The 14536-nt window shown below is 43.5% G+C and overlaps 1 long non-coding RNA gene and 1 other non-coding gene across 2 annotated transcripts in view; both read left to right on the top strand.

Annotated features, from left to right (window-relative positions):
- The first annotated feature begins 4809 nt into the window (after positions 1-4809).
- LOC147612010 (U2 spliceosomal RNA) lies at positions 4810-5008 on the top strand. The gene has a single exon (XR_015263717.1). It is a non-coding gene; the product is annotated as a U2 spliceosomal RNA (small nuclear RNA).
- A 290-nt stretch (positions 5009-5298) lies between these two features.
- LOC147612011 (uncharacterized) overlaps positions 5299-14536 on the top strand; it is a 72427-nt gene continuing 63189 nt past the window's right edge. Inside the window, exon 1 of the long non-coding RNA XR_015263626.1 lies at positions 5299-5611. This is a non-coding gene — a long non-coding RNA (uncharacterized LOC147612011). The remainder of the gene's footprint in view (positions 5612-14536) is intronic.

The following is a 14536-nucleotide window of genomic DNA, read 5'->3' on the forward strand; positions in this document are numbered from 1 at the left end:
TGTGCTTTAGTAAGAGTGCTAGTACCTAAATATCATTACGTGTGGCTAGAACTACACAACCATTCTATATGGACACTGTAATTGGCACGAAACTTACACCAATGTCAATAAAGCCACCAACATTAGTGTGCATGAAGGTGGTCTTAGTGAAGCCCACTTTTACCATGTCTCGATAAATGAAGAATGGAGAGGCTTGACGAGTGTCAAAGAATATGATAGGATTGGCCATAGCCAATGTTGTAGAAGGTATTAGTGCTACAATTGGCTACTGAAATCATACTCAAAGGCACCTAGATTAACACTTTACCATCTCCATGAGGACAAGAAAACCACATTTTTTGTTGATGAATAGTTTATAAAATAGCTAGAGATGGACATTGTTGACCAAGGAGTAATTCAGCCTTTCTATATAATTAAAGGGAAGATTCAATAAAAAAGGGGAGCATGTTAACTCATTGGATTAAATAAAATAAATCTCACATTTTCAACCCTAAAAAAGTCTTTGTAATATCACATTTTGAGCCCTAATGTTATCCTGTGCTAGTCAGCAATACATGTGTGACTTGCGAGTGAGATTGATTACTTGCTATAAAGTATGTTTGTACCTTTCCTCTATATTGCGTTCATTATCTTGGCTTTTGAATTGCTTTATGTGCTTTAGTAAGAGTGCCATTACCTAAGTATTAATGCGTGTGGCGGCTTAGTACTACCAAACCATTCTATATGGACACCTTAACTCATACGAATCTTTTACCATGTTCACAAAGCCACCAATATGAGTGTGCTTCAAGGTGGTCCTAAAGAAGCCCACTTTCACCACGTCTAGATAAATGAACAATGGAGGGGCTTGACAAGTGTCTAATAACATGAAAGGGCTAGCCCATAATGTGTTCTCGACGTACCAAAAGCAATACCTGAAGTATAGTTATTAGTGCTACAATCACCCCACTAGCGTGCTAACAAAATCTTACTCAAAGGGACCTAGATTAACACTTTACCATCTCAATGAGCTTGGGAAAACCACATGTTTGGGTGAATAGTTTGTAAAATAATTAGAGATGGATATTGTCAACCGAGGAGTAATCCTTTCTATATAGTTAAAAGGAAGATCATTACAACACTTATCAGTATTGCCTCTCAATCACAAGCATGCTACACTTCTAGGCTTTGTGTTGAATGCTCAATTTTGTAGAGAAGTTTCTTGACTGTCGCATAAACCTTCGAAGTTGATAGATTACAAGAATTATTACTCATAACACCCGCCTGCGTGAACAGCCCATAGCGAGTGCCGCCGACCCGTACGGCCACCACAGCGGACGCTTGGATATTGTCAACCGAGGAGTAATCCTTTCTATATAGTTAAAGGGAAGATCATCACAACACTTATCAGTATTGCCTCTCAATCACAAGCATGCTACACTTCTAGGCTTGGTGTTGAATGCTCAATTTTGTAGAGAAGTTTCTTGACCGTCGCATAAACCTTCGAAGTTGATAGATTACAAGAACTATTACTCATAACACCCGCCTGCGTGAATAGCCCATAGCGAGCACCGCCGACCCGTACGGCCACCACAGCGGATGCCTAAGGCGGCGACCAAGGCAGTCCGACAGTCCTAGAAGGCGATCGGTTGAGCGATCGTTGGCGAGCGCGCGAGAATTCTCCCTTACTTGAGTGGCACAAGGGGGAGGCTTCACCATCCAAGGAGTGAAGGGTTTTGAACCCACCACCTCAAGCTCCAAGGCAAGTGTGCTAGCCACTTCACCTTTTCACTTGTGTTGTTCTTCTCTTCAAAAGAACTCTACTTATTCTTTCAAGGGAGGACACAAACTACAAGGAAAGTGACCTTTTCACCTTCAACTTTCATTCTTTCAATTTGTGAGAGGAGTTTTCTATGCTCCAAGTTTGGAAGTTTTTGGTGGACGGATCTTCAACGACATGCTACATGCAACACACTTTTTTGCATGCATGTGTTGATTGACGACTCGACTGGTGATTTCTTCTCGATTTTCGTGCATGCAAGAGGAATTCTTCTACGACGCTTCAATTGGAGTTTGCTTTTTAAGGTAATCTGTTCTTTATTTGTAAGCACGTGCATACCATGGCCTCAGCGAAACCGTCTCATGTTCACTTTGATTTTGAGAAAGATATGCATGATGTTAGTGAGGCACACCCTTTGGGTGGTGGTGTGGGTGATTCGCAACAGGCCGTTGCACCTGATCGGGATGCCAACATGACCGATGCCGAAGGGGGTGCGAGTCCACTAGACGATTATGGTTTGGTAGACACGTTAGAGTTTGAGCGTCTCACTTCAAGGGTAGTTGCACTTGAGCGCACTATAACAAATGTCAATACCAATCTCACAAACATGAGCACGCTTTTTACTGAATTTATGGCACGTTTTGCAAGTGGATCGGCGGCGGCAAGTGGAGGGCCTATTCCGATAGTTATGCCTCCTCTTGTTCCAAATCCTACAGTAGAATCTATTGCACCCTTTGCAAAACAGGAAGGGGCTATTTGAAAAACGTGAAGCCGCTCGTGTTTAAGGGAGAGGAGCGCGATCGTAACAAGGATGTGGTCCATACATTTGTACACAAGTGAACAGACTTGCATCGCTTACGCCGCACTCCCGCTGCTGCTGTTATGGCCACTGAGACGAGTCTCACACTTGAAGGTAAAGCCTACAAGTGGTGGATGAGTCTACCTATTGAAACTCACCCTAAGACTTGGGAGGAGTTTGAGGCAGCTTTTAAAAAGGAGTTCTTACCGCAAAACGAGAAAGATCGGAGTTGGACAGCCTGGGACAAGTGCAAGATGGAAGGTCTTACACTTAATCAGTATGTGTCCAAATACCGTGAAGTCATTCTCAAGCTAGACGGTTTGGACGACTTTCAAAAGGTTCGTGGGTTTGTTAGAGGCCTTGGTTAAGAATATCAGGCAAAGGTTAAAACCCAGTACCCTAAAACTTTGGAAGCGGCTATCCAAAGTGCCCTTATCTTTGATGACACCATGGATAAGAAGGGCATGGATAGACCGGCCAAATTCAATGGCTCGCAATTTAATGCTAATAAGCGTAAACTTGCCAGCAATTCTACTGAAAACACAAAGAAGTCTAAAGGCTCAAGTGGTCCGTTGTCTCCACAAGACTATGAACGGGCCAAGAAGGAGAAACTATGTTATCATTGCTTAGGTAGTGATCATGAGAAGAAAAATTGTCCACAGTTGCCTTGCAAGAATAAGGATAAGGTCAAGGAGAAGGCTGTACACATGGTGCAAACGCTTCCCTTGGATGCTGATCCTAAGTATTTTGCGGTAGAGGTTTCGCACACTGCCGCCGCCGAGATGCATGAGTGTAATCTCACTGCATCTATGTGGCAAGAGACAGTTGGACCACATGATTTGGTCCGTATGCATGGCTCCATTTATGGTCATCGAGTACGTATTCTCATTGACGATGGTGCCACGCACAATTTCTTAAACTATGCATTAGTTAAGAAATTAAAGTTGCCGGAGACAAAGAGTTCTCATCGTTATATGTGGTGTCCTTTTTTATTATGATTCCATCTTCAAATTGGTCATATGAGTGTATAAAAATATCTAGTACAAAGGGTATAATGAATAATAATGTTGTGTGGCTCTTACTTGAAGAAGAGGATAGGTGCCCACATAAGTGTGTTTGTATCATATCTTTAAAGAGTATTATAAGCAGTGCCATCATGCCACGAATCTCGAGCTTATGGAAATATGCTATTACTTGTCTCAGGAGTTGGCCCTTTATTCAAGTGAAACATTGTACAATTCAAGTTGGGGCTGTTTTTAGATAGGTTGCAAACCCATATTTGCTTTTGTAATTACATCACGGGTCTTGTTAGGCATGCGATAGTGTCCTCTTGAATCTTCCACGTGCTGATACCTCCATATGGAGAGAAGAACCCTGTGATTGCTTTAGCTCTGCCATTTTGACTTGTAGCACCTTATAGCCAATGTTTTAAACTCTCTCTCTCTCTCTCTCTCTCTCTCTCTCTCTCTCTCTCTCTCTCTCTCTCTCTCTCTCTCTCTCTCTCCTCGATCACAAAAGTAAGGAGTTCAATGGGTCATATCACTCCGAATCAACGAATTGTGGAGGATCAACTTCTTCATCTTCGTGTACGGTTATAAGTTTAGGGCATAGCTATATCTACATGCAATGAGAAGGTGTGTTTGTGAACTCGTGCCCTTCCTTGGGCTCGTTTATAACAATGGGAGGATTGTCTTGAGGAGTGCTATACAGCATCCTAGTCATCATCAATGGTAATGTCATCTCATTAGCACGCTATATGGTGGGCCGATTGTAGCACCAATACCTTCTACAAGACTTGAGGAGGTATAGCTCTCTCGGTATGCCGATAACACATCATGCTCTTTGACAGTCGGGGGCAAACGCCTCTCCATTCTTCATTTATCTAGACGTAGCGGTGGTGGGAAGCACACTAACATTGGTGGCTTTATCGGAGATTCATGGGTGTCCACATATAGTACGCAATTAATAGTTAGGTATTGGCACCCTTACTATAGCGATGCAAAAGCCATGATAATGAGCGCATCCCTATCCTTCAAGTCTGGTTATGAAAAGTGCATGATCATTCTAATTTCTCTAGTCACTCGGAGGTGGTTGCTCGATGACTTTATGTCTGTGGCCTTACAAAGCATATGCATGGAATAGCAGGTGAAAATTCTTCTTTGCAAGTCGAGGGATCCGCCTTTTTATCCCATAGGGCGGGCTGGAGTGCGAGGGCTGGTATAAAATCCATAGGGGTGAGCCGTGGTGTCTCATACCTTTCTCGGCCTTTTGGCTAAGATCAAGTGTAGTATCTGTTCTTATCAGTTTAATATCTGATACGTGGCCCATCGGGCCACATGATATTAACCTAATTTCTTTCATGGGGGCAGCCCCCTCCCGGCAGCTTGCTGCTCGGGGGCTGCGCGCGTCGCCTCTGTATTGCACTGCCTCAGAGGCCCGGCGCACCCCCCTACCAAAATAAAGTCCCAAAGTGGAAAGAAAGAAGAGAGAGGGGCGCGAGGGTTCTTGGCGTTTCTGATTTTATTTTTTATTTTGGCCCCCACAGCCGGTGCAGAACGACGAGGGAATGCCGGAGGAGCATATGTGAGATTCAACAACAGTTTGCAGAGAGGTCCTGAACAGAGTTTCAACTACAGCAATGAACGGGTGGGTACACAATTTTCCTGTATTTCTTCATCTCTAATTCTCTATGCTGCGTTGCAAAACCATAATAATCTCTTTTTCATCTTGCAGTCAGTCAGTGCATCATCATCATCATGTATCAGAGCTTCGATTCAGTTTGTTTGTTTTGTGTGTGTGTGTGTGTGTGTGTGTGTGTGTGTGTGTGGGTGGGTTGTGGTGGATGATTTATTGCTGAGTGACCATCAAGAATAGAGATTCGTGATGAGGAGAGCAGCCGGGTTTCTTTTCACCAAAAACAAATTGACTGTGGTAAGAAGGTAAATACCTGTCTAAAGCTCAAGTGCTCTCTCGCTATAGTAGTCCTACTAAAATGAACTGCCAGTTTCATACAAAACAGGCATCATATATACAGTCAGCTTTCAATACAAGAGGTGCAATATTTGGACTCTGTGCTTCATGTTCATGGCAAAAGCTATGCCTCCTCAGACTCCTCTTAGTGTCTGATATGCCGGTAATCATGTGTGCCAGTAATCCTCCTCATACATGACACGATTGACTCTCAACTCTCAGCTATGCTTCTGCTCTTGCTACCCCTCCAGGTTCCTTACCCCAAGTGATAAAAGTACTTAACAACAGTGGCTACTACCAGCAAAAGGCGATTCTAGTGATGTGATGTGATTGTTGTTAGCCGTATACATGATGAAGCCAATGGAAGAACAGCTGGGCGAAGAGAAACACGGAACCAGAGCTGTTGTGCTTGCCATTTGAGGCTGATCTACGCTTGCCAAGGAGGCCTCTCGATCTACTATTGTCACAATGGTTTTGCCTCCTTGATTAAATCGGTACAAGGTAGCTCCAAGCTAATGTTTCAATAGGTCGAAATCGATATTCAAGCTAAGGTTTCTTGTGCTTAGTTTTGTCCTCCACCAATGCAACCACTGTAGGTTATTATTCTGGTTTCAATTGCTAGTTCTCTTTTACCTATGGCTAGATCGCATCATGAATAAGTTTTTGCATGACATTTTGAAGCTTGTACCAAGTAAAAGAAACAAAGAGCATAGAAATTTCAGAAGACCATCAAGCACAAGCTACATGGTATGCACACTAGGAACGTAATAAATGACCTTTTGGATGGCTTTTTGGCAAGCTACCCCTCTAGCCAGAAGACACGGCTAGTCTCTCCGGACTAACTCTCGCTTTCCTTCTCATTGCACCTTCGACCAGTCTCTCCGGACTAGCAATACGTGCCAACGAGGGAGGTGGTCGCGTCTGTGAAGAAGTGCGTATGCGTACAGCGCGCCAGACCTCTGTAAAAGATGGATCATGCTCACATAAACCATGTAGTGACTCCAAGAAATCATTCTTGAATACTGTGAAACTAAGTTCATTAATCTGTGGCATGCGACTAAGTGCATCTGCCACCACGTTATACTTACCTTTCTGGTAACGTATCTAAAGGTCAAACTCCTGTAGAATCTCCGCCCACCGAGCTTTTCTACCCTTCAGTTCATTTTGACTTGAAAGCCATTTCAGACTTTCATGGTCCATCCGGACCTCAAAAGTAGCACCATATAAATAGTGTCTCCACTTTTTCAGTGCATGAACTATCGCTAGTAACTCTCGCTCGTAAGCCGAGTAGTTACGCTGCGCACGATCTAACTTTTTACTCTCAAATGCAATTGGGCGTCCTTTTTGCATAAGTACGGTCCCAATGGCCTCATTACTAGCGTGTGTTTCCAAAACAAACGGCTCATTTGGATCGACAATAGTCAAAATAGGTGCAGCTGCTATCTACGGTCACCTTGAGCTTATCAAAGCTTTTCTGTTGGGCATCCCTCTAACTAATGTTTTTAGTTTTTGACCGTAATTGGTCAAAAACTAAAAACATTAGTATCCCCCCAACTAATGTTTTTAGTTTTTGACCGTAACTGCGATCTTCGCGTAGTCCTTTACATACTGTCGGTAGAACCCCGACATGCCAAGAAAAATCTGCAGTTCCTCGAGATTCTTCGACGCTGGCCATTTAAGAATAGCCTCTACTTTTTCTGGCTCCATCCGCGTACCATCGGCGGATATAATATGGCCAAGGTAGTGAATTTCTGTTTCAAAAAATTCATATTTGCTCTTCTTTGCAAATAGTTTGTGCTTTCGCAACAACTCGAACACTAGACGCAAATGTTCTATGTGTTCTTTCTGTGTCTTACTTTACACAAGAATATCATCTAGGAAAACTACTACGAATTTTCCCAGATATGGACGTAAAATGCTGTCCATCAGCGTCATAAATGTCGCTGGAGCATTAGTTAGCCCAAATGGCATAACCAAAAACTCAAAATGCCCGAAACGGGTCCTAAATGCTGTCTTCGCAACATCTTCTTGTTCAATTCTAACCTGATGATATCCTGATCTCAGGTCTATTTTTGTAAAGTATCTCGATCCATAAAGTTGATCAAACAACTCATCTATGCGTGGCATCGGATACTTGTTCTTAATCGTTATTTGATTAAGAGCCCTATAGTCTATGCACATCCGCATAGATCCGTCTTTCTTCTTTACCAGAAGAATAGGTGATGCCCACGGACTTGAACTAGGCCGAATAAAGCCTTTGTTCAAATATTCCGTTAATTGTTTTTCCACCTCCTGTGCCTCGGAGTGGCTTAATCTATAAGCAGGTTTTCTTATAGGTTTTGATCCTGGCATAACTTCGATGCCATGGTCTACTTCTCTAGATGGTGGTAAACCATCTGGTAAATCATCAAGAAAAACATCCTGAAATTCCTCTAATAAATTCATTAAAGTATCTACGTACTTTTTCTTTAATGTCTCATTCACCTTGGATTTTTTCTTGTTTGAATCACATGCATGCCAAACAGGGTTTTCAAACAGTGGGTCTCGTCCAAGGTTATTTTGTTTTCCTTGTTTGTGTACGCAAACATCATTTATCGTTTCATCTATGGAAACAGAATTCAAAAGAGGGTAACAAGCATATACCTCTGCTATCTGGTCTCTGCGGACCGGTGTACACAGCTCCATGGAGGAAATAAGTGGTGTGGCAGGGACAGTACGGTCGCCCTGCAGGGTAATGACTCTTCCTCCGTGCTCAAAACATAGCGTATTATGTAAGTAATTCCGAGCTAGACTAGGGCCCAAGCCATACAGCCACTCCCTGCCTAAATATACGTCTGCTCTGGCTAAGTGCATGACTTGAAAGTCAAGCGAAGCCTCGTAGTCCTGCATAGATAATGGGACCCCCAATACTACGGTATTCCATACCGTTTTGTCATATCCATTGGCTAGGCCAACAGTATACTCATGATCACTCCGAGTCTCAGTCAACCCCAACTTCTTGACTAACGAGTAGTTCAAGAAGTTGTGACTAGCTTCATCATCAATAAAAACTGTGACTAGCTCCACCTATGGTGCCATACATGCACACCATGTCATGCGGACCTACAGTAGGCTGCCACATCGCTGGTGTCACTGAACAAGCGTGATGCTCATCACAATGACACACTGTCACCACTCTGAACTCTGCGGAACTGAGAGGGAGTCTCTGCACTGTATGTAACTGCCTAGAAGATTTACCATCTTTTTTGGGCTCGTTGCCACTTGTGCTGGCTTTAGGCTTTGGACACTCAGCCTTTGTGTGCCCTACTTCATTGCAATTAAAGCAGCGATTTTCCTTTCGCGCTTTAATATACTGCTCTTTCTTTTGGATTTCACTGTCTCTTTTCTTGGATGGTCGCCGTTTTTTAGACCAATGACCACCCTGTCCTTCCTGGTCCGTCCTATCCCCTTGTTTATCACTGCGGAATCCTTTTCTTTCAAGGCCTGACCTCCTCTTTTCACTACCCTCGGCCCTGCTAGAACCACCACGCGCACTATGGCGCTTGATGTCATCAAATATTTGCGCATACTTAATTGCCTCTGCCAGGTCTTTAGGCTGTAAGGGCTCTACGTACTCAAGGTAATCATCTTTGAGGCCTCTCTTAAAGCCTCACAATGTCTGGAATGCATCGATTCCCTTTAGTTTGAGTACTATCTCCCTATAGTCTGAGATGTACTGAGTTAGGGATTTGTTCTCCATCGAGCACTTGTCCCATAACTCCCAGCTTCTCTCTGCCTCATTAACAAGCAAAAATTCTTTTCGAAACATCGTTTCAAACTCTGTCCAAGTGGTAGGCGATACTCATCCACCACTTGTATGCTTTGCCGGTTAATGAGAGACTAGCCTCTACGGGCGTATACGGCTAGGCTGCTGTCGCAGCGCGTGCAAATCTGACCACTTTGCTAGAAACATATTGACCGAGTCCTTGTTTCTCTCCTTTTCCTCGCCACCAAAACTAGGCGGCTTTAAGTCTTTTAATAACGACGAAGCTGTCTCGCTACTACGGACGGCCCCGCAGGCGCATCGGCCTGTACTCTTGCAACCACTGTGGCGAGGCTACGCTCACCCGTGCCGCAGGAGCTCGGCTACCACGAGGAGTCGGAGTACTAGCCGAGGCGGCTGTCAGTGCATCTAACTGTGTGGAGATGCTCTGTGTAGCATCGTGACTAAATCAGCCTGGACTTTACCCATATTGTTTAGTTTGGCATTAAGATATTTAAACAGTCCACCACTAGAGAGCTCCGTCTCTGTCAAGACATCAGCAGGAACCAATAGGTCATAATCGTCGTCGTCATAATCCAAGAGGTCCTCCTCGGTCCCCTCGGCGACGTCGGTGTTCATGTCCTCTGGCTCGTCAGCCAGAAAGGGGTCATCTGCCAATGCGGCCGCTGCAGGCTCGCTGGGTCCTAAGGAGGGGTCAATAGACGAGGAGGGCGCTGGCGGATCACGCGTGATCGACGAGCGCACTCCGAACCGAACGGTCGGGCGTGTACGGCCTGACAATTCGATCGGGGTCAAACCCGCGACCGAGGACAAGAGACTGGAAAAACCTAGAGAAGTAGAAGGCGGTGGGGACACACTACACCTAGCAGACATCTTAATTCTTGCAAAAAACAATGCGAGAACTCGGAAATTACTAAAAAAAGCGCTAATAAAATGAGCAGTGGTGGAGAGAGAATAGTCACCCCCCTTTACGGTTGCCTGTCGATTTGTGTTTCCTGCGAGCCTCTACAAGCGTCGCTAGTCCAGGATGCTCCGATCCACGAGAAAAAATGCCTGCAACTCATAAAAAATTTAATTTACTTTTATTTTTAATTTTATTAAAAATGAATAATGAAAATATATAAAAAAATAAATGGCTTTTTTTTCTTCTTCTGGCCGCCTGCAACGCTGGGTTGGCTGGCCTGTGGGGGTGGCTGGCCGCCGGCTGCTCTGGTGGCCGCCGCCGCCCCTAGCTGGCCGCCCTTGTTGGCTGGCCGCCTAGGCCACCTAGGCCGCCTGGTTGGCCTGGCCGCCTAGGCCGCCTGGTTGGCATGGCTGCCCACTGGGCTGCCCGCTTGGGCTGGCCGCCTAGGCTCTTCGTCTTCAACGCAAGTCGCCCCCCTCAGACGGCGCTCACGCAAGGTTCTTCGCTGGTTTTTGCCCCCCTCAGACACACAGTGTTATGGCTGGCCGCCTTAGACTATTCGCCGCCTCCTTTTACACGAGTTGCATTGCCACAGACTATCGTGGGGCTGGCTGGTCTTCGCCCCCCATCCCCACACATAGTATTGCATTTCAGCATTCTTTCGTGGGGCTGGTCTTCGCGCTACGGGCGTTACCACAGGAGGGGACGGCATCTGGCTCACCACACAGCCATAGAGGAAGAATGAGGAATGCCCCTTTTCCCCCACCAGGCTATATAGTGTGTGGCCTGTCGTCCACACTAGCCTGGCCGCCCATGACTCCACATGGGCATCCTCTCCCACTGAACCCCGAACATGGCCATCCGGTCTGCCCCGTCGGCGGGTCACAGGCATTACAGCCTACGTGACAACAAGTATATGTTGTAGCCTTAAGCCTTAAAGCAAGTAGCATTTGGAGATAGGTATGTGTAATGAGAATCTCATTTGGAGATAATCACAAAGCTATGAACTAACAAGTTATTTATGTATGAATAACAAAAATCTCATCCAAGATCTAAGTTCATGATCGTAAATACTTGTGTTTTGTATTATATAGACCATTAAATCTATTTCTCATTGTCTCATGTGCAAGGTAATTTTGATTAGCATTAATCTCTCACATGCACCACTAATCAACATTTTAATTCTTTTTGTTGCTTCTCTCATGGGACACTTGGCACAATGAGCTACTCTCAAGTTTGCTATAGAAACTAAGCCCTCTGCCAAGATCAACTCTAGGTCTTGTTTTATGCATTTTAATTGAATGGAAAGCATGAAAATCTTGTTACCCACCGGTCTTAGGTGAACGAAACATGTGCTTTGATACCACATGTGAGGTCCCCCCACATGGGCTAAACAAGAAAGTAACTAAAAGTCCACATATGGGGTCCTTACGTCTATTGAGGGGGCTGACTAGAATGTCATACCACCTCAATCGATTGACGTAATGGACGTCCGACTACCTCGTACCGCCCACATTAAGTGACTAACAGAGTACAATAACGACACGCAAATATATAAAAAACATCAAAAATTTCTTTAAATATAGCATCACAATAAAAGTACAGCACTTCACTAGACTTGACCAAGATGACACTTGACCAAACTTGACCAAGATAATTAGCTTGAGTAGACCATGACAACTCACACAAAGAAGCTCGATATAGCATCACAATAAAAGTACAGCCATCTAACTAGTGTCAACCAAGACAGCAACCAAGATGACACTTGACCAAACTTGACCAAGATAATTAGCTTGAGTAGACCATAACAACTCACACAAAGAAGCTCGAGACTAATCAAGGCCACCCTTCCATTTGCTTTTCCCATAGACCAGGTGGCCATCTACTTCTCACAGGTGCGAGTTGCCACTCATAGGGTTAGCCGATAATTAATTACCCATCACCAAAGTCCCCGCAACTGCTTGAGTCCACCCATCCACAGACCCTATCCTCGGGACGCATCGTACTCCCCCCCTCACTAACCAACCGGTGAATCAATCGAGGGAGTATACAATCAATTCGGGGACTAAAGTTGCATGACCCCCTTGTTCTATAACCATTGACCCCGTATCATCATTGATAGATTCATCATTGTAAAGGTTTGTTGTAAAAATCAACATTGATGAGTACTAATAGTTCATCATCATGAAACAATTACATAATATCGACATAGGTATCAATCATGTGCATAGAATCTCGAACATATTCTCACGCATCAAAAAGCATAAAAGCAATGTATAACATCCAGATCTCAACATCCTTATACCATCATCCACTTTCCTAATGTATCAACATACCTTCATGTACCCTTATATTTCTAGTAGCATCTATAAGAAGTCATGACCTAACATAACATAATACTACACAACATTGAAAATCCAAAAACTACTTAATGTGTACATTTATTTTCTATGTATTATTTATATAAAAGTATTATATATACCCACACAAACATCCCTCAAGATATCCTCATAAACATCCATAAATGAAAAAAAAACATCCATAAATGAAAAAAAAACATCCACCACGTATACATACCAAGCAGCAATATCAAGCCTATCTCTCTCTCTCTCTCTCTCTCTCTCTCTCTCTCTCTCTCTCTCTCTCTCTCTCTCTCTCTCTCTCTCTCTCTCTCTCTCTCTCTCTCTCTCTCTCCCCCCCAACACGCCTGAATAACTCCACAATAGGAACTCCCCAAAAGACCATAGAATAAATTAAAACAATAAAATATATATAGCTTACCAGCAGCATCTGAGCTAGAGGTTGGCAAAGAATAAAGCATGAGCAGGGAAGTTGCGGTTGACCAGTGACCTTTGACAACTCCAGTGAAGGCAACACCTTCTTGGTCCTTTTGATTCTTGGCTATAGCTTGGTAATGGTCTCCATTGTATGTCCTCCTAGCTTCTCACATTGATCTACCACAAGAGTGGGGTCATGGAACCACAGGCCCCTGCCAGCTTTTGTAAGGTTTGGGGGACCATTTAAAATAAGCGTCTTGAAGCAGTTTATTGAGCACCCAAAACCTTCTTTTTTACATCAGTGAAAATTTTCCACAAAATGCATAATTCTCAATGGAAACAAGTTTCTCTCTCTCTCTCTCTCTCTCTCTCTCTCTCTCTCTCTCTCTCTCTCTCTCTCTCTCTCTCTCTTTTTGTTTTTCGTAATTGAAGATATATTACCAAAAATACTTTACAAATGCCCACATGGCTACCATATGATGTACTAGTTTTCCCTCACTTACTCTGAACCACAAGTGTAGCTCGGAGTGCCCTCATCCAATATATAGCCATGTCAATGGCAAATAGGTCCTTTATGTTACTATCCAAACCTCCACCCTATTTAAGATGTTATGAGTAATAATTCCTGTAATCTATCAAGTTCGACGGTTTATGCGACGGTCAAGAAACTTCTCTACAAAATTGAGCATTCAACACCAAGCCTAGAAGTGTAGCATGCTTGTGATTGAGAGGCAATACTGATGGATAAGTGTTGTAATGATCTTCCCTTTAACTATATAGAAAGGATTACTCCTCGGTTGACAATATCCATCTCTAATTATTTTACAAACTATTCACCCAAACATGTGGTTTTCCCAAGCTCATTGAGATGGTAAAGTGTTAATCTAGGTCCCTTTGAGTAAGATTTTGTTAGCACGCTAGTGGGGTGATTGTAGCACTAATAACTATACTTCAGGTATTGCTTTTGGTACGTCGAGAACACATTATGGGCTAGCCCTTTCATGTTATTAGACACTTGTCAAGCCCCTCCATTGTTCATTTATCTAGATGTGGTGAAAGTGGGCTTCTTTAGGACCACCTTGAAGCACACTCATATTGGTGGCTTTGTGAACATGGTAAAAGATTCGTATGAGTTAAGGTGTCCATATAGAATGGTTTTGTAGTACTAAGCCGCCACACGCATTAATACTTAGGTAATGGCACTCTTACTAAAGCACATAAAGCAATTCAAAAGCCAAGATAATGAACGCAATATAGAGGAAAGGTACAAACATACTTTATAGCAAGTAAGCAATCTCACTCGCAAGTCACATATGTATTGCTGACTAGCATAGGATAACATTAGGGCTCAAAATGTGAGATTACAAAGACTTTTTTAGGGTTGAAAATGTGAGATTTATTTTATTTAATCCAATGAGTTAACATGCTCCCCTTTTTTATTGAATCTTCCCTTTAATTATATAGAAAGGCTGAATTACTCCTTGGTCAACAATGTCCATCTCTAGCTATTTTATAAACTATTCATCAACAAAAAATGTGGTTTTCTTGGCCTCATTGAGATGGT

The sequence above is a fragment of the Cibotium barometz genome, chromosome 46 (genome assembly GCF_041138505.1).
Source record: "Cibotium barometz isolate CiBa-2024 chromosome 46, ASM4113850v1, whole genome shotgun sequence".
Lineage (NCBI taxonomy): Eukaryota > Viridiplantae > Streptophyta > Polypodiopsida > Cyatheales > Cibotiaceae > Cibotium > Cibotium barometz.